Genomic DNA, 21583 nt, shown 5'->3' with positions numbered 1-21583 from the left:
AGATTTTTCAAGATTTTCCATTTTTCGAGATTTTTCAAGATTTTTTCATTTTTTTGCGATTTTTCAAAAAATGTTCATTTTTTGCGATTTTTTGCGATTTTTAAAAAATATTTCATTTTTTGCGATTTTTAAAAAATATTTCATTTTTTGCGATTTTTAAAAAATATTTCATTTTTGCGATTTTTAAAAAATATTTCATTTTTTGCGATTTTTAAAAAATATTTCATTTTTTGCGATTTTTAAAAAATATTTCATTTTTGCGATTTTTCAAAAATTTTTAATTTTTTGCGATTTTTCGAAAAATTTGCATTTTTTGTGAATTTTCAAAAATTTTTTCTTTTTGTTATTTTTCAAAAAATTTTCATTTTTTGCGATTTTTCAAAAATTTGAATTTTTTTGAATTTTTTATTGTTTTTTATTTTTCGTGATTTGTTTTTGTGCTTTTTCAAGATTTTATTATTTTTCATGAGTTTTCTTGATCTTTCAAGATTTTTTCATTTTTCGATATTTTTCGATTTCTCGAGATTTTTTGTGACACTGAAGCGGTTCCAGCAGTACATTCTCAGCAAAGAGATAGGCTTTATTTTATTTTTAAAATATTTTATTAAAAAATATATATCATGCTGGCAACATTTCATGCAAACTACAACTTGTAACTCACAGAAACCCCCAAAGGACAAGCCTCTTCCTGCAGTGGCGGCCAGCTCCAGCTCATCGGGTTCTAGAGGTTACGGTGGATGAGCAGATGATGCGCTACTTGTGAAAAACCCTCAATGCTTTTGAAGCACAAGGTGCACAGCAAATTCATTGGTGTTCAATTTTTAAGTGTTGTGGTAATTCAGAGTGAAGTGTTAAAATTCTAGAGTTATATAAAGTGTCATACACTAAAGCTCCAGCAGATCTTTATGACACACAGACATCAAGAATCAGGATATGAACCTCAACCATGGTTGCTAAAAAGAAAAAAGCTGCATATTTCATGCTGGGTGCCAGCATAGTACAAAGCTCCCAGCATGCATTGCATCATAAATAAATTATGCAGCTTTATGTTGTTACAATCTCTTTCTTTTTATTTATTTTGTGTTGTGTTTGGGAGGTAATATTTCAGTAGTTTTTTTAATTGATTTTGTTTTTTTGTTTGTCACCATCATTGAGATTCAAAGACTAATTGTTGATGTCTGTGTGTTTTTAAGTGCTGCCATAGCTCAAACATTCACATTGTAAATCATGCGTTTAAAGTCATTAATTGTTAAAGCTTCAGTGGTTTCATTTATGTATTTTATTTATTTCACACACATAACTAATATGACACTGAATTAGAAAACAAGCAGGAGAAGATGGCTTTGATATCATAGTTAATCTCTTCAGACTGACTCTTACATTTTCTTTTGAATTTTCATGCTACATGTAAGAATAGTGTGATTAGCACTAATAATTATAGCATCCAAATAAAAAAACCATTTTATAGCAAGAAGTTGAAGAGCCCTACTAAAGCAGACTCTGTCCTCCATCATGGTGACTTCAAATGAACAACAGAAATTTCATAAAGAGCTTTTGTTTACATGACAGAATTAAAGCCAAAGCTCAGTAATAAGTGAAGCTCCATGATGAGTTCTTTAATGTGATGAGTTGTTTTAAAGATGTTGAAAATAAAAATACATTTTATTGTGTAATTTGTTTATTTTTTTATTCATTATTATTTTATTTAAGGTTTTATTCTCAGTTGATTTCATCTTTGGTTTTGGCTACTGCTGCCATTATTTTGATATACATTTTACATATATTTTAAACAATAAGAGTTTGCTAATTAACACTCTCTGAGTGGTAATTTTTTTTTAACACTTTCAAAAGTGTTATTTTAAAACTTTTATAGTGGTTTCCATATAAACACTGAGGGAGTGTTAATTTGAACTCTAAGGTAGTTAAATCTACAATCTAAAATTTGCAGTGTGTATAACCCTTTATTATTGTCTTTAATTGTTTATGTACCATAGCATAATCAATGAAACACAACATCAAAACACTGTGCTGATGAGATTGTCTTCTTGCTGCTTTGACACTGACTTTTGCCTATATTGTGTTTTTTTTTTTTGTCCTTCTTTAGCAGTTGAGGACAAAGGCGGTCTGCTGAAGAAACCACTCAGCCCCTCTGAAAGACAAGGTATATCACATAATAAATGTCACTTATTAACATTTATTCATACTGTTGCAGCATGAACTACAGTTGAGGGTGCTCCTGTGAAATATTTATTCAAGGTAATGGAGCAAGGACATTTTCACAGTACTTAGGATAGTATATTATCTTCTGAAGAAAGTTTTATTTGTTTTATTATTTATGTTTTTCTATTGGCTACAGAACAAACAGTGTTAAGCTAGTTAAGCCTTTACTTTCTCAATCTGAATATGGTAGCACTTCAGTATAATAGTCCTTTAGTTAATCAATTTACTAACACTAAGTGTCACCAATCTTGTGCCGCCTTTATTAATTACAGTTCAACATTAATGCATTATTAAAATCCAAAGTTGTGCTTGTTGACATTATTTCATGCACAGTGCATTAATGAACTAACGTTATTTAACTTAAACATAAAAAATAATTAATGTATTAAACTTCTAAGTCATGTCAGTAAATGCATTAACTAATATTAACTAATGAACTATTACTCTAAAGTGTTACCTTAAAGGGTGACACTTTACAATAAGTTTGTATTAGTTAATGTCAAAGCATTTACTACCATAAACAAGCAATGAACAATACACTTAATACAGTATTTGTTCGTGTTACAGTCATCCATGCCAGCTCACAGTCCATCAACTAAGCATTAAATATTATTTTAATAAAGCATTAGTACATGTTGAACTATGATTAAAAATGCTGTACAAGCATTGTTCATAATTAGTTCGTGTTAGTAAATACATTATCTAATGAAACCTTATTGTAAAGTGTGACCCAATATTATATACTGTCATCATGGTAAAGATAAATTATAAGAAATTAGTTATTAGAACTATTATGTTTAGAAATGTGCCTGAACAAGTCCTCTCTCCATTACACATAAATTGTGAAAAATAAAGTCCAAAATTTAACAGGGGGGCTTATAATTCCGGCTTCAACTGTGTGCATTAATAAATAAAATTCATCACACCAAGACACTGTGTTCTGATAACCACAACTGTGCTCATTTAGGAGCCGGGGAAGCAAATAGAAGAAAACGTTCCTGTGCAGATCTTTCACAGAAGCCCCACTCAGACTCTCCACTGTCTGCTGTAAGTTCATCGTTTATACATCACAATTAGGTGGTGTATATACTCCTGAATACAGTTTTGTGAGCATAGATGGGGAGACAAATGTGCAAAAAGTATGATTATGTCAATGAAAAAGGTTTTAACTATTATACTTACTTTGTTGAAGGCTCCTGCGTCGACTTCTTTATTGGAGGCTCCTGCATCAGCCTCATCAGTTCCTGGCCAGTCTTCTTCATCGGCTCCTGCGTCAGCCTCATCAGTTCCTTGCCAGTCTTCTTCATCGGCTCCTGCATCAGCCTCATCAGTTCCTTGCCATTCTTCTTCATCGGCTCCTGCATCAGCCTCGTCAGTTTTTTCCTCGGCTTCTTCATCGGCTCCTGCATCAGCCTCATCAGTTTTTGCCTCGGCTTCTTCATCAGCTCCTGTATCAGCCTCATCAGTTCCTGCCTTGGCTTCTTCATCGGCTCCTGTATCAGCCTCATCAGTTCTTGCCTTGTCTTCTTCATCAGCTCCTGTATCAGCCTCATCAGTTATTGCCTTGGCTTCTTCTGACGTTCAACCTAGAAGGTCATCTGGTGGGTCAACACACAGTGACCCAGCACATTCTGAGGTAACTGTCAAAGTACTCTGTGGATGTTAAGATAAGAAAAATGTATACTTTAATACTAAAAAAAAATCAACTTTAACTGATTTTAACACAGTTTTGTCTCGGTTATTCTAATTACCAGGTGTCATTTGAGGGTTGGCACAAGATGTGGGAGTCTGGACATACTGTGGCTTAAGGAGGATGCTGAAAGGGGACTCTTTCAGAGGGCCATGTCTTATAAAGACAAATATGGAAACAGAAAGTGGAGGAAAGTCCTGAAGGATGACCGGATGTGGTTTCACCCTCCAGAATTTCCTGGAATGGTGGAAGGAAAAGTCCCCTCAGCAGACTTTCGCAGCTCCGTTTTTTTCTGGAGACCAGTCGGTGTGTGGCGTTACAGTCTTCGGTGCCCAAGGTCTGACTGCCCAGCACGCACCAATCAGAAGGCTTTTCTCTACCGTTGTGGGTATTCATCCACGGTAAGACAGATCTGCCACATGTCTGGCTGGTACTCCATGCTGACTGAGGTCCTGGCATGCAACGCCTGTAGAAAGGCTGCAAAGGAGTCGGAAGAGCATACTATTGGTCGTTTCCTGTCATGGGATCAGTGCATCCTTAACCAGCTCAGTCCAGCTCACAGAGCGGTGTTACCTGCTGTCTTGACGCTATGGTGAGTCTCTAGCAGAATACAAATCATTGTGAAATTATGCAGAGTCTTAAAAAAAGTTAAGATTCACCATCATCTAATGATTGTGTTGCTCCTATGATTCTAGGCGTGGCGTGGACAAGCAGGTGATCCGCCTGATGAGGGTCGCACTGAGGGAAACACCATGGTGAAGGTTTGGAGACAGGTGCAGGAGAGCCACTGCGAGGACTATCTGCAGAGAAAGGACTTGTACACCACTCTTCTCAGCCAGTACAACAAACCTGGGAAAATCACTCGTAAGTCAGAGTTAATTGTTTTCTTAAATGGATAGTTCATCCAGAAATGAGTAGTTTTAAACCTTTATGAATTTCTCTTTTATGTTAAACACAAAAGAAGATATTCTAAAGAAAGCCGAAAACCGGTAACCATTGACTTCCATTGTAAAAAAACAAACAAATACTATGGAAGTCAATGGTTACAGGTTTCTGACATTTTTCTAAATATCTTGTTTAGTCTTTAAAATAAATCCATAATGTTTTGAAATCATTAAAAGGATCAGCAAATGATGACAGAATTATTATTATAATTTTTAAATTCCTATCCTTTTGAGCATTTATTCAAAGATTAAGTAGCAAAGTGTCTGTTTTCTCTGCTTTTAGGGAGTTTGTGCCAGCAGTTCCAGCGACCACCAGCACGGAGAGAGCCGCCATCTGCCAGACTGATGAGAAAGGCGTTTCTTATTTCAGAGGCAGATAACATCGAGGACTACCGTACTCAGATCATGTCCACATTTGGCAAAGTCCTGAAGTACGACTCCACCAAGAAGGTAAATTTAACACAATGGAAAATACGTTAGTTTGGAAACGTATTGCAAAACTTTTTTACTGTTATTCTTTTAGGAAATAGCTCTACGGTCAGATCATCATCCAAAGTATGCCCTGTTCAAGTCTGCCCTCTCTGCTGCCGTCTTTGCCTACAACAAAGACGACATGGCTCTTCTGGTACAGGCGATACGTGCCGGTCACCCAACCAACTATGCCTCCCTGACTGACAGCCAGATCATCGAGCTGCGTGTCAGTAAATATGACCTCAGCCATTACGTCAGGAGGATCACAGTTGGTGCCCAGGAAACATGTGCGCGCTTGCAGTGCGCCATTGATCTCCTTAGGGAGCCGCAGGGATGGATGAGAACCAGGTGCATCTGTTTAAGGACTCTGCAGCCATCGACCACGTCTGGGAGAACCAGCAGAAGCACCTTGAATGCATCCAGGGTCCACCAGGGAGGAACATGTACACCATCACCAAGTATGTGACCCATAACGGTGTTCGTCTTGCGCGGTACAGTACGGTGAGAGGAAGCAACAGTCTGGAGGGCTTTCATTCCTTTCTCCCTGACATGATCCCGGGACCCCACTGTGCTGCCGTCCCGTTTCAAGTCTATCTGCTGGCTGGCATCGAACGCTGGAATTCTAACAGGGAGTCAGCCAGCGTCCAAGGGCGGAAAGGGAGGAAACATATGGTGTACATGTCTCCTCTGGTCCATCGCCTAAACCAAAGGTGCCAGGAGCTATTTGGGGAGGTGGAGGAGGCAAACTACAGGCCTCTGGTTCCTGCTGGTGATGAGCGCATTGGTCTGGAGTACCTGTTTTCCCTGTCCTCAGAGCCCTTCAGTGCTCCTGATCATTACGCTCAGACTAGAGAGACACTTCAGGCAGATGAGGATGAGGACGAAGATGTTCCTGCTGGGGTGGCAGAGGAAGAGCCGCAGGAGGAAGATGATGATGTGGGCTACTCCTCAGACCGCGAGAGGGACAGCCTGACTCCTCTGAGGAACCGTCTGTGCCTCACCGATCAGGCAGTGGCTGCTGAGTTTGACCCCTGTGTGGAGGACGTGTGCGGTCCCAATCATCTGCCTGGGTACCAGCACGTAGAGGATCTGTGTAAAGTCCTTGTTGAGATCGCCCTGGAGGAAGGAAAACTTGCCCTAAATGAGTCGACCAGGCAAAAGGTCATCAGCGCCTGGAACAAGCTTGACCTCCATGACCGCAGCATCCAACAATTCGACAGCCTCTACTCTGCACGCTGGGGCAATGCTCTGTTTGGCCGCACCAGTGGAGATCCGACTGAGGCGTCCCTGGTGCAGAAGCTCAAGTTCAGCCAGCGCTACTCAGCCGCACACTTGGTGGACTCCAGAAAGAACCAGCTGATGTACTGCCTGGTCAAACAGCTGTGGCTTCATCCTGGTGTTGGAGGAAAAGCTAAAGGGTCACCGCTGAAACAGCAGATCACTAAACTGTACCAGCGTGTGCAGCAGAGAGTGACGGTGGACGATGATCAGCTCAGCAAACTCGGGATTCCCATCCTGAAAATAAATTCAAAGTGCGTGAGCGAGTTCATCAGGAGGCAGGAGGCACTGTCAGCCACAAACGTCACCGACCAGGGTCTGTCTGTCCTCCGTCGTCACCAGAGCGTCTCCAGCACCAGCCAGCCCCCCGCTGAGGAGCTTCAAGAGGAAAGACCCCATACCAGCCGGCCTGCAGTGCAGTATCCCATCACCACTTCTCTGGCCGGCACCCAAAAGTTGAAGCAAAGGCTCCCGCAAATCTTACCTGTCCCTCCCTCTGCTCTTGCTCAACCAGTTCCTGCGCCGGCCCATTCGATGCCCGCAGGACTCCGGCACACACACACTTCGCTGACTGCACCTCCCGCTGTTTCCTTGCCGCAGGCAATCACTCCGCTACTGTTGCCCTCAAGATCAACAGTCTACAAGAGGAAAAAGGCAGAACTCAGTGGCTCTGGACATCCAACCTCAGTGAAGGTTTACATCTGTGCTCTGTGTGGCCAACCAACTCAAGGCCACAAGAAATACAGAAAGAAGAGCTACTGTGAGAGCTCCAAAGCCTCCACGTCCACAAACCTTGCTGGGCAGACGTTTGACTGTTTTGAAGACTTTAAAAGGGCTGTGGACGTTCTCTTGGGCTCTCAGTCTCAGGCCTCCGAGTCTGTCTAACTGGACCTCTATCCATGTTGCGGTTCATAGTTCTTGACTTGTAACAGTGTTATTGTTGCAAAAATGGATATGTTATAATAACAGTTGGTTGTTCGAAAGTTTACAGTGTTTTACACTAATCTGTTGATTGTTGTAACACTGGTATTGATGCAAAAATGTATGTTATAATAACAGTTGATTTTTTAAAAGTTTACAGGTTTTTACGGTTTGCACTAATTTGTTGACTGTTTTTTACACTTATTGTTGCACAAATGTTCGCAATATTAACAGTTGACTGTTTCAGAGTACACATAGTTTTATACTAATTTGTAGATTGTAACTTATTGTTAATTTACAAAAGTTAAGCTTTTTTTTTTTACAGTTTGCACTAATTTGTTGATTGTTGTAGAAACAAATTTTATATTAACATTTGACTGTTTAAGTTTACAGTGTTTTACACTAATTTGTTGATTGTTGTAACACTGTTTTGTTCCAGAAATGTATGTTATATTAACAGTTTATTGTTTTACAGTTTACAGTATTTCTTTAATTGTTTTCTTGTTTTTATTTATTTATGTATTTATTTATGTTTATTAAGTATATATTATCATAATGTTATTTAAAGTACTTTAATATAATTATTTTATTTAATTATTTATTTATTATAAAATTTTAGTAATAAAAAATATAAAATTATGTTATTTAAAGTACTTTAATTATTACTTTGTGATAACTAATGTTGCTTTATATACTTTAATTGTTAGCTTAGTTTTTTTTTAAGAGGATTTTTTTTTTTTTTTTTTATATCTAAATGCTTGACCTGGCAGTATTTTTTTATGTATACAAATATATTCTTATATCTATAACTGCTATCAGTAATATTAAAACTAATGATTGTAATAGTAATGTGTTTTTTATTATGTACAAAGTATATCTATAGTATACATTTTTATGTCAGGCAGGTCTAACAATATGTTTAGAACTTTTCTTTTGCACTTTTAATAAATTTGGATAATAAAATACAATCTCGTGTTTCTTTTTGTATGTGTTGGAAGGACTTCATTGGTTTTTAAAAATTGACTAAATCTTCTGATTTTGAATTTAATTTAGAATCATTATCTAAGTCTATGACAATAATATGCAGTCCATTTTAATAGTAACCTCTGGTACAGGCGCTCTGAAAAGTCTATTGCTCCTCTGTGTTTTTCCAAGTCCAGCTCTGGAGTCGATGACAGCTTATCCTGTTGCCGTCAGATGGGATGCCAGTGGATTCATCCTTAAACCACACTCCAACATCAAGCTCCACCTGCAACACACAAATACAAAAACAGTACATTATTCAAATATTCTATGCCATTACACTCTCAAAATAGAACTGTTGTAATTTGTTACAAAGTAGTTAGTTATTATAATTAAAATACTTACCCAGTAACAAAGTAAGGGATTATTATTCATTTTATGTAATTGTATTACTGCTATTAGAAATATGATGGTATATCTGTATAATATAATAGAACAGAAGCAAAATGTTTCCATTTTTTGTTATACAAACATATTTAAGAATAATTCTACTAAACATTATGCATTTATAAAAAAGTTTGACCTTTAATTACTACTATTAATTATATTACATATGAATATTTTATTTATAGAACTGATATTACATATATTAATTTATATATTCCACTTGTTGAGGTTTATGGGGATTTTGAGTGAACCATTAAAAGTAATTTAATTTAAAAAGCAATTTAACTTTAATAACAAACTTATTAAATGATCATTTCATGGTTCACTTTTATGCACAGTTAGGGTTGTTTGCTTTAATTTCTAAAGCACCACACCATATGCAACATGTTCCGACAGTTACTACTATTTGTTTTGATGACATCACCAAGGGGTTGTTCACTCGCAAAATCAGTTCATTCATGGTTTGCTGAAACTCAATCAACCAATCAGGTGCTGTAATTGCCTACACATCTAAAATGAAATTTGCACGCCGTACAGGTCGATCGCCATTCGCAGGGGTCAGCGTGGCCGGAGTGCAATGGCCAAGCCTCGCCCTGGGTGAACCACCTTCTTGATCATGGTATCTCCCCTGCCAGGTAAGTATGAGTTGCCGGGCGGCGCAAATGGCAGCCGCCGTTTTCTATCGGCCGTACTCCAGGGCGGTGATGCCCAGCCACCGAGCGTGGGGAATGGGCCAGCAACCCCTGTCTCCTGACGGCGCTGTACTTGCAGCAGACGTGCCTGTGCTTGCAAACCACTCGCTAGTAACTGTGGCAACGCATGAAGGGTTTGAGCTTCCTCCAGATGCTTGCTTCGTGTTTTGTCATCAGTTGGGGCTGCCAACACATGGATTCCTCTGGACGCACTCGATCTGGGGATAACAGACCCTCTATGGGGGGAGGGGATCCTCCTGTTCTTTCTTTCTTTTCCTCCATCTGTTTTCTTTCTCTACAGATGCCGTTTTTCTCTGCTTAGTTTCTGATTTGGTCTATTTGGACATGTCGACCTCCGGCTTTGCTGCGGTTCGGACCGCCTTTGCCTAGAGCTCCGTGCTTTGCACTCTCGCCTTGTATATTTCGTGTCCTGTTTTCTTACGTCAGCCTATCAGCACAGTGCTCAAACGACATAGCTTGAAGAACACGACGGGATCTACAAACGTTCCGCAAAAGAACTTCACTGACGAAAGCGGAAGCGCTAACGGAACAACCTCCCGCTGCAGGCACCTTACATTCCTGAGACGGGAAACCACCGACGGCTGGCTGCGAAATTGCCTCTGGTTCAGATTGGTTTAGAACCGTCCCTCTGCCCAAAACGCCACAGACGTCTGCAAAAGATTGCAGTTCTTGAAACAAAGTTACCTCTGATCCGAGCAGAAGCGTTCGCTTACTTAACGGCAGATAAAATGATGACCTTTCACACGGTCTGCATTCGTTCCGTCAGTAACAGCGGCAGGCCGGCAAATAAAATCCTGACGTTCCACAGGGCACACTCGCTTGGCGGACAAAAGCCACCGGGCGCCCTCTTTGCGTGTTCCTTCACCTGGTCAAACCGCTTTGAGGGGGGACCTTTCGAGTAGTTTTCGGCGTCTGAACAGACTCTTCTCGCGACGGGTGGGCAGGCCTTCCACAGGCGCGCGCAGCTCAACGGGAGCAAAAGAGGCTGGGCAAAGGGCGAGGAAGAGAGGGAAGCGACGCTCCAGCCGGGTCCGACGCTACCGCCTGAACTCTGTCTTGAACCACTGTGCTCAGGGGAGAGCGCGAACGCAGTCCCCCACTACCAGAAATTATGCAGTCGAGATTCCCACATTTGGGGACAGAATCTGCCCAGGGAACGTGCAATGGTAACTGTAGACTGTAGACTCTCGTCCAACGAGAAGCCGCGATTGTCTACAGTTTGCTTAGACCATGGGCTAATCGGAGGGATGCATTGTCTAAAGTTTAAAATCAGGGCCAATCAGCGCTAAGGATTTTCCAAAGTTTCTCTTGCTCTGAATGCTCAATTTATCGGGTCAGAAAGTTCATCTGCCGAGATAAATTCGTATGTTAAAGTGATTTTGTGTGGAAAGTTATTTTTATACTGTTATATTGATGCACAGTATGTTTTGTTCACGACATGTATAAAATATCTCACTTTTTGAGCAGTATTCGTGAGGCTGCGCCTTCAGAAAGTACACCTGTCGTAGAGATTTCGTGTGGTAAGTTATTTTTATACTGTTATATTGATGCACAGTATGTTCTGGTTACATCACGTTCGAAGTTTTTCACTCTTTGTGCAGCATTTTGTCTTTGTTCGTGAGGCTGCGCTGTCATCAAGTACACCTGTCATAGTGATTTAGAGTGGTAGGTTATTTTTATCCTGTTCTGATAAACAGTATGTTTTGCTCACATCACATTTAAAATATTTCACTGTGTGTGCAGTATTTTGTCTGTGTGCCTGACGCTGCGCTGTCAGACGTTCATCCATTACAGAGATTTTGTGCGGTAAGTTATTTTTATTGTTACATTAATGCTAAGGTCACATCATGTATGAAATATCTCATTCTTTGTGCAGTGTTTGGTCTGTGCTGGTGACGCTGTGTCGTCAGAAAGTTCACCTGTCCTAGAGATTTCGTTTTGTAGGTTATTTTTATACTGTTATATTACTTACATGTATATATGGCTGCACAAAAACTGAAAAAGTTTAGCTTATGTATTATTTTCAACGCTCGTGTCGGTTTGATAGCTCCATTTACATAGTAAACAGTTGTTTCATTAAAATATAGCAACCATCATGCTAATAAATAAATATCCCTTCATATACAGCAATATATGTGACCATGACAATTATTATCATTAGTTGTTACTATGAGAAGTGAAGAACATTTTAAGATTTTAGCTGGGACAAAACATATGATCCATACCTGTACACAGTAATATCATCAGAGTAAAATTTACTCAGTTCAGAGAACATTTGGTCCCTCTCTAAATTGAGTAAAATTTACTCAGCCGCAGAGTTAAAGTTAATGAGCCGATGATGAGTTTAATTAAGTGATGATTGAGCACTGATGATGAACACCTGCTGTTAATATGCAGAAACAGAAGAGAAGCAGCAGTAGCTACGCTCATTGCTTACCTGATTGACTTTATTTCTGTCAGTCTTCGTGAGGAGCTGCCGTCCGTTCGTATAGGTTTAGACACAGAGACTGCCGTCCCTGTTATTAATAAATATTTTAAAACTGCGTCGGTTCTCCGCCTCCTTCTTTCTGGCGGCCAAAGGGCCATGAACTTTATTACAGTGGTGCCGAAGCCCGGGAGAAGGAGGGACGCGTTGTCCAGATGCCCTTGCCACTGAGAGAGGTGGCGAGTGTTTGGGAGTTAACCCGAGTGGGGGAGAAACCTGTTCGTCTGCCCAGAGTGCCGGGACGGCCTGAGGCTGGCGAGGAAAGGATCTGCCTGCTGCCGTCTCCCAGCATGGGGAGGAGCAGGAGACGCAGGGCTCACCACCGAAGGGGAAAGTGCTGAAGGGAGCCATCCCACAGAACCCGGGGGAGTTGCCGCGATCCACCATGATGCCAGAGCCTGCATCCATCCACGGAAGCGGAGCAGGAGACCAGAGATGCCGCCAGCCAGCCAGGAGAACCGCCGCCGGATGCCAGAAGACGGACGGGTGGATAGATTCCTCCACAGGGCTCCCAGCACGTCATCGCATCTCTCAGCTGGTGGAGGACCGAGGGGCAGCATGTCTGGAGAACCGAACCCCAATTTTTTTTTCTTTTTCCTCTCTCCCCTTTCCTGGTCTACTCTGTCTTTCCTTTTTTTTCATCTCCTGTTCTCTCGGCCCATCTCATATAGGTCTCGCAGGGGCTGTGGCGCCAACCCCCCATTGTCTCCGTAAGCAGCTGCCGTCCCTGTTATTAATAAATATTTTTAAACTGCGTCGATTCTCCGCCTCCTTCTTCCCGGCGGCCAAAGGGCCGTGAACTTTATTACAGAGACTTATAGTGAAGTCCAGTGTTGTAATGAGAAACTAAATCATTTGGTGATGAACGGTTAGTAATTTCAGGAAGAGAGTTAATACTAGCAAAAAAAGGATTCTAAATTAATATGTTTTATGTTACGGAAGGAAATAGTACGGAGAGATTTGGTGGAAGAAAGAGAGAGTGCAAAATTAAATCAGAGGAGAAAATTATCCGTTATAGGGAGTTCCTCAGCAGAGAGGTCAATGGGTGAAACACCAGAGCAGCAGATGAGGTTGAGGGTGTGTCCTTTAGAGTGTGTGGGAACATTGACATGCTGTTGAAGTCCAAAGCTCTCAAGACAGGATATAAAATTTCTTGTAAGGGAGTTATTAAAATTATCCACATGAATATTAAAATCTCCTAAAACTATAATATTAGGTGAGAGGGTGGTAATATGTGTTAAAAAGCAGCAAAGTCATTTAGAAATTCATTATTTAGTTTGGGTGGACGATAAATTATGGCAACATTTGTAGGTGTGGATCCAGAAAATTTTGAAATCATAGATTCGAATGAAGGAATAATGTGAAAATGTTTTTAAAGAATATGAGAAAGATTTTCAAGAATGTGTACTCAAAAATTTCTACATTTGTTTCAGAAACAAAGTGCATAAAAGACCAGTTTCAGAACAATTTTGGAAAAAAATATTTGTGGAAATAGACGAAGAGGGAATCTGGAAGAATTTAAAATGGAAATATTTAGACGCAAAAATTGAAACGTTGGATTATTTCATCAGACATAATGTTATTTTCACTGAAACAAAACTGGCACAAATTGGAAGCAGTGAGAATGCATTATGCAAAATATGTGGACTGGAAAATGAAGGTATTATGCATTTGTTTTTAAAATGTGTTGAATTAAATACATTTATGGCAAAGTTAAAAGAAAGTATTAAACAAATGATGCCAAGTAAAACAGAGCAGATTGAGGAGACAGAATGGTATAAAATATTTTTATTTGGTTTTAATTAGGGATGCACCGATATGGATTTTTTGGCCGATACCGATAACCGATAATTCTTCAGACTTGGAGGCCGATAGCCGATATGTATAGGCCGATAATTATAAATATTTTAAATTGTTATATTTTTATACAGCAAACTTCATAAAAGATTGAACTGCTCTTATGAACTGAATAGTCTATACTTGAAGCAAAAAAGCTATGATTATGAAATTGCAAGGTGATTATAGACCTATATTCACCATTTCACATAAATAATTGCACATTGATTATGATGAAAATAATAGTTTAAATAACAAAATTATATTTATTTAACAAGCAAGTTAAATATACTTAAATAGGATAAAAATTAAAGAGCTAAGGACAGAAACCAGCTCAAATGGTCATGAATAAAATGTGTTACAGTGATGTACACATCTACAAATATGTCATGTCCGAAAAAAAGGCTTTTTAGAGGTGTTTTGACAGTTTAGAGCCACCGTACAAGCAAATAGCTAAATACAGATAATACGTTTTAGTACGTTTAGAAAATACGGCACAGATTTATCCTATTTGGTGTTTTGACATGTCACATGTAGGTGCTGCTTGTCAATCAGACAGCGCTTCTGCGCTCATTCTTGCCGTCAATCGCTGAAAAATGATCGATGAATAGTTTGATAAACCACTGAGAGTTTAACTCAACTGTAGAGGCAGAGTTGCCATCAGAGTCAGATTTTGATACAAAGCCTGCATTGAGCTGACTTTATGACAAACACAGAGCAGAATATAAAGAGCCCCTTTGACTGAACTCACCTCTCCCCGTGCTACAGTGTGTGTGTGTGTGTGTGCGCGGTGACAGCTCTCACGTGAACTTGTTATAGTCAATATGAATATTCCAATCAAACTGAATACTATCTTACATCAACAACACATGACCAGCAACGCGTTGATAATAACAAATAATAAGATTACAAACAACAATTATGTTTACACGTGTTGTAAAATGTGCGAGTCCTTTAACAGGACTGGGCTGCAGTTTGGGGTGTGAGTGAAGCGGAGGGAGAGGGAGAGAGAAAAGAGGAGCGTTTTTTTCGCAATGAGACCATTTTCTGTGATGTTCCCTCTTTGTTGACTTACTTGTTGTACCACACGGAAAGTAATAAATATTTTGGACCAAGTTACACGTGTCCTCTTTCATTCACCAGCTGCAACTAAAAGAGTTAACCCTGAAAAGAACATTATTCGGCCCTGGAGTAATAAGTGAATCTCCCCTGCTATCCCTAACACAACAAAGAGACAGAGCAGGAAAGGTTTCCACATGTAATATTTTTCCTGAGGCGATTTAAAGCAAAATACACAGTGACACTCAATCAAGCATATCTACAATGACAAGGAACGTGGTTACTTACTGAGTTATTAATGCACAGCAAGCCACGCGAAGAAAGGACAGACTTAGAGGGAATAATCAGTGTGAGGAGAGATCCATTATATTGCACTGGGCAAGTCTGAACAAGTTCAGCCCATGCGTGCGCGAAGCAGGCAGGTCTGTACAATTACATAATTTATTGGCTTAAAGATATCGGCCTAATTATGACATCGGATCGATAACGATAATCTTAAAAATAGCATTTATCGGACAATAACGATATGGGCGCCGATATATCGTGCATCCCTAGTTTTAATGGAAGTAAAACAAGAATTGCCAATTTGTTTCTATCAGTTGCAAGAACTGTAATTTGAGAAAGGAGAAACATTGTTAAAAATAAACATGCTAAAATGGAGTTATGGACAATGTATAAAAGAAACTGGAAAACTATATTAAAACTGTGGAACAATATTTTAGAATGGAAGAAAAAGAGACTGAATTTTACAAAACGTTTATGTTGAATACTCCTTATATTATGTACTCACTAGATGGTTTGAAAATAGATTTGCCAGAATGATTATGCTTGTTGTTTTCCTGTTTTGAAACCAACATAATGTCATAAGTAATGATTGTAAATGATATTTTAATATGCTTCTGAACTGATGTTTTGAAAAAAAAAAAACATATAGTTGGATCGATACAGAGAATATTAGCATGGCCCCTGCGAAAGGATGACACGCAAATCCGTGAAGCGCTCCATATTGCTGTTTTAGTGCGTGGATAAAAAAAAGTTATTCGAGTCACAACAGATAACCCACTCTTGGGACACTGTAGCTACTGAACAAATATCTTTAAAAAAAAAAAGCTGAAATGTACACAGAGATTAGAAATAAAATGTTTATTTACACAAAATATATAACCATTTATACTTTTAACATATTAGGGCAGTACAATATAGCGTAAAATTATTTTATTATCACGACAGTTTATGCAATATTTAAAAACAAAAAAAACAAACGTATGATAAATTATTATTTTATAAACTACCTTCCCAGTAGTTGGTCAGCTATTTGCTAGAGCAGCTCAAAGCTTAACCCAGAGCTGTAAATAAACACTAATAGCAGAAGTTAACAAGAAAAAAGAAAATGACAACAGCCAATCAGAGTCAGAATATCTTGCTTATTTGTTTAAAAAAAATGATGTTTGCACCTTTACAGTGTTTTTAGACTTAGACTTAATTTTTAGAATTAGTTATTTGCATCTTAACAATATCTTTTAACTGTTTAATTTTTTTAAGTAAAAGATTTAATAACACAGATAAAAAATGCATTTTTGTAGGGAAATGTTATCTTAGAAATAAGAGCATTTAGAAATAATAGCATTTTCTATGCTATCATAAATGTTATTTTAGAAATAATAGCATTTTCTATGCTATCATAAATGTTATTTTAGAAATAATAGCATTTTCTATGCTATCATAAAGCCCTACAACTTGTACATGTATATTTCTATTTGTTTTATACAAAATAAACATTTATCTTGCTTAGTTGTTTTAAAGACTAAATGTTTGCACCTTGACAGTGTTATTAGACTTATAATTTTTAGAATTAGAGTTAATTGCATCTGAACAATATCTTTTAACCACTTAATATTATTAGGTAAATGATTTAATAACACAGAAAAAAATGCATTTTTCTAGGAAAATGTTATTTTAGAAATAATCGCGTTTTTCTATGCTATCATAAAGCCCTAAAACATATACATGTATATATCTATTTTTTTGTCAAACAAAATAAACATTTACAACAAAGCTTGTCGTCTTTATTGTCTGTTTTGTCTCCTTTTTTAACTTCCTCTTTCCACTGCACCGCTTTATAAATCGCGCTTCCTGGAGGTCCCGCCCAGCGGCCAATCGGAGCGCACGTTCAGTGGAACTTTCTCAAAGAGCCAACGGCACGCTACATGACATGACCAAATTAGAAGCACGATTTGTGGAACTTTGCGTCGACCAATCCCGAGCCAGACGTCGGGCCATTCAGGAAGAAGGGAAAGTGGAACTGTGGAACAGGAAGGGAACTGAAGATTCTCCCGCAAGAGGCGCAAGGATGACACGCAAATCCGTGAAGCGCTCCATATTGCTTTTTTAGTGCGTGGGTAAAAGTACAGAAATGAAAAAAGACAAAAGGCTTTTCACGATTTCAAATGGTGCATGAGGATGGATTTAGCAAATCGTGGGAGGTGCTGCTGGGTCAACTGGAAAGTCTACATGCATGGTGAAAACGAATGTGGGATGCTTTGATCGTTTGTTTTGTTGTGCAACCAATGCACTTCCAAAGCCCTTGCTTTAGTGGGACTTTGCCATAGGCTATCCTGACACTCTAATTTCCCCCTGTCCATAAACTTCACTGTTAAAAATTGTCCCGTTAAACAACAGTAAAATACTGGCAGCTGCAGTTGCCAGCAATGTACTGTTATTTTACAGTATGTTGCTGTAAAAATACATGGACTACATTGATTTACACAATACTCAAGTGAACTCATTTTGCTCACTGAAAGCAACTGCCTCAACTTGGTCAACTGCTGAATGAGTTTATGAAGTAATGTGCTATACATGCTTAGAAGCATACTTATAATGATAACTTATTTTAGTTAATTAGAAAAGTTCGGTTTAACTCTAATGTCTTATTTTTCACAACAGCACACATACATGTAAATCTGGAATCACCAGAGAGATTCTGACTGCGTCAGCAACTAAACAGCTGATGTTTTTAAATAGAGAAACATGCAGAATAACATCAGCAGTTCATTGTTCATCTTTAACTCATACACTGGCTCTACTCTCCTCCACAACGGTGACACACAGAAGACATTAGCTTCAGGTTTTACAGTAAAATACTGTTTTTTTCCTTGATTTAACGGTAATCTACTGGCAGCTGTGGTTGCCAGCAATATACTGTTTTTTTACAGTGCAGAGCTTTGGCCCTGTCAGTGCTAGGCACACTGATTGATGCAGTAGGTCACCAACACTGTAAAAAATTGCTGTTAAAAAACGGTCAGATTCTACGGTAAAATAATGTTTTTTCACTAAAACAGTAATATTCTGTTAAAAACAGTGCTTTCTGGGTAACATTTTTGTTTTTGAGAAAATGACCAACAGCAGAAAACTGTGAGCTAACAGAGTTCAGATTCGATGTTTTGAAGTCTGTGTTTAAAATCACACTTTGTGCCCTTGTTCACTATTCCATCAACTAGTTCACCAATATAGTTCACCTGACAGAGTTAATGAACACTAATGAGTGAATTCAGACACTGATGAACACCTGCTGTTAATAATCACAATTACTGAAGGAAAGAAAAACAAGAAACACAAACAGTGACTTGAGTTACAACATTAAATAAAATCAAATAAAATAAAACAGCTTCAGTCTCAGCAGAGGATCATTAAACAACTCCACAAACAACAGCAGACACACACTTATTACTGACTGATTTGACTTCCATACTATTCTCATTGAGATCCAACAGAAATGTAGGTGTTTTTTGTGTCACCGTAATGGAGTGAGGGGCTGGTTTAGTTGGGCTCTTCACCCTTGAACTAATTGATTCAGACTGTCCAATTACTATAATAAATAGTTAACAAAATGCTTGTATTATAACAATCAAGTTGGAAAGTCAATAAGTAGAGAATTCTTTTTGTCTGAAATTAGTTCTGATAAATGTTTTGTTATAAATCTGGAAGAAGGGCCACATTCAATAGATTTTATGCTTAGTTGCAGGTATTAATTTAATTAATGAGAAGTGGAAACAGAAAAGATACCTCTGTAATTACTTAACAGTTAAGAAATAACATACAAAAACAGTTCAGTTATGACAAATACACACTCAGACCTCATGAATCTGACCTTGTATCTCAACAATGGTAACATCTCAAATGTTTCATGCTGCAATGCATGCTGGGAGTGGCACGGTACAAATATCCCAGCATGCATTGCGGTATAAATAAATTTTGTATAATGGTCTCACAGTTTTCTTTATTTGTGTTTGATTCTGCTGTTGTTTATGTTTAGACTTTCAGTTGCCTGTTTGTGAGTTAAACTGTTAATTTTGTTAAATTTGTTTTCACCATTATTGAGGTTCATATGCTGATTATTGATGTCTCTTTGAGTGCGATTGACACCATAGAGCAGTGTTATTGTCCAAGATATTCTTAAAAACTTCCAGAAATCATTGCCATATATAGACATATAATGCAAAACAATAGATTTAACATTGAATAGGAGCAGTAAATTTTAGTATACGAAATGAGAACAGACTCTGCCATTTAATAGCAATATGAACATCACCAGATCTTATTTAGGTTTTTTCTGGCTTGCCACAACAAAGGAGCTTTTAAAACAAAGTTCTTAACAATTGCAGCAGCCACGATATATAATGATAAAAATGACAGGGCTAAGAGCCCAACTAAAGCAAACTCTGTTCTCCATGATGGTGACGTAAAACTTTAACTTTTTCTCAAGAAGAACTTTAGTAGATGTTATACAAAAATACATGTATTAAGTAATAAGTGTAGCTGGTGATGATGTTTGTAGAGTTGTTTAATCATCCGCTGATCATTTAAATGATTTAATCATTTGTTGTTCTTCAGGTTATTTCATTATAAAGCTGTGACTAAAGTTTTGTATGTTCTGTTCTTGTTTTTTCCCTTCAGTATTTCTTCATTTGTTCGTTGTTAATCCTCAATTATCATTTAATTAGTCAGTTAATTAATGAATTTACTTCAGCTTTGCTACATGTTTCTTGAACACTCAGTAGTGTGGACACTTCAATTAAAACTGAAGTATATGCTCTGGGGTTTAAAGGGTTAAAGGTGTGAGAGGTAAAAACACAGTGTAAAAATGTATTTTAACAGTAATATACTGTTAATTTACACAACGGAAGTAGACTGTAAAAAAACAGTATATTGCTGGCAACCACAGCTGCCAGTAGATTACTGTTAAATCAAGGAAAAAACAGTATTTTACTGTAAAACCTGAAGCTAATTTCTTCTGTGTGTCACCGTTGTGGAGGAGAGTAGAGCCAGTGTATGAGTTAAAGATGAACAATGAACTGCTGATGTTATTCTGCATGTTTCTCTATTTAAAGATAGCGGCTGTTTAGTTGCTGATGCAGTCAGAATCTCTCTGGTGATTCCAGATTTACATGTATGTGTGCTGTTGTGAAAAATAAGACATTAGAGTTAAACCGAACTCTTCTAATTAACTAAAATAAGTTATCATTATAAGTATGCTTCTAAGCATATATAGCACATTACTTCATAAACTCATTCAGCAGTTGACCAAGTTGAGGCAGTTGCTTTCAGTGAGTAAAATGAGTTCACTTGAGTATTGTGTAAATCAATGTAGTCCATGTATTTTTACAGCAACATACTGTAAAATAACAGTACATTGCTGGCAACTGCAGCTGCCAGTATTTTACTGTTTTTTAACGGGACAATTTTTAACAGTGTGTAGTGCACGGCATACAAGTGGGAACATGGCTCTCCAGGTCCCACCACCTTGGAGGAACATTGCTGGGACTCGAGGCGTACATATGCCCTGAGCCTGTCCACTTGTCTGTGCTCGCTACGGTGGCACATATACTAAAATTGGATCGATACAGAGAAGATTAGCATGGCCCCTGCGCAAAGGAACCTGATGGATCTTCTCTGTCCCCACCCTGTGGCCCCCAGCAGTCCTCTCGACGTCACATGGCCTTAGACTGCAAGGTAGTGACCCCTGAACCCCATTGGGGTCACCTGTGACCTTGACAGGTGCTCATGCTTGCTGAAATTAAAGAAATTACCCAATATGGTAAAAAATCAAAGGCGGGAACTGGCATAATTAGCCATGTGCTTTCTGGGGTATGACAGGTGCATATTAATTAGCCATGTGCTGTAGACTGCTCTCATTGTATATCATATATTACATCATTTGAAAAAGAAAATCCATTTTAAATAAATTGAGTAACATATAATTATTAAAAATAGTATTATTTTTTAATAAATGTATTACATTATATTCAAATATAATTGTATGTTTATTTGCAACATAACTAAATATAGCTTTTTTGAATTGCATGTCAGTTAGATAAAATGTTTTTATAATTAGGACTTATATTTCACACCTTTTAAGAAATATAATATTTTTTAATAGTTCAATAATAAACATACTGAAATATTGACATTTAAATGTTTTAGAATTTTGTCAATTATATTGACCGTAATGTTCAGGTAACTTATTTATTAATATTAAATAACACATAATAAAATATTT

General features: G+C 38.0%; 2 protein-coding genes, 2 non-coding genes and 1 pseudogene across 7 annotated transcripts in view; 2 read left to right on the top strand and 3 right to left on the bottom strand.

Moving 5' to 3' along the window:
- zgc:174653 overlaps positions 1 to 21583 on the bottom strand; it is a 954986-nt gene that overhangs the window by 842919 nt on the left and 90484 nt on the right. The gene's annotated exons all lie outside the window — the stretch shown is intronic.
- Positions 1 to 21583, bottom strand: part of LOC103908679 (uncharacterized) — a 129949-nt gene that overhangs the window by 54998 nt on the left and 53368 nt on the right. The window lies entirely within an intron of this gene.
- Positions 9421 to 9577, bottom strand: LOC137494487 (U1 spliceosomal RNA). The gene has a single exon (XR_011014444.1). It is a non-coding gene; the product is annotated as a U1 spliceosomal RNA (small nuclear RNA).
- On the top strand, positions 15937 to 16038 carry LOC137495100 (U6 spliceosomal RNA). The gene has a single exon (XR_011015042.1). It is a non-coding gene; the product is annotated as a U6 spliceosomal RNA (small nuclear RNA).
- On the top strand, positions 20887 to 20960 carry LOC137495102 (U6 spliceosomal RNA; annotated as a pseudogene).

The sequence above is a fragment of the Danio rerio genome, chromosome 4 (genome assembly GCF_049306965.1).
Source record: "Danio rerio strain Tuebingen ecotype United States chromosome 4, GRCz12tu, whole genome shotgun sequence".
NCBI classification, from domain to species: domain Eukaryota; kingdom Metazoa; phylum Chordata; class Actinopteri; order Cypriniformes; family Danionidae; genus Danio; species Danio rerio.
This window is presented reverse-complemented; position numbering and strand designations above follow the sequence as displayed.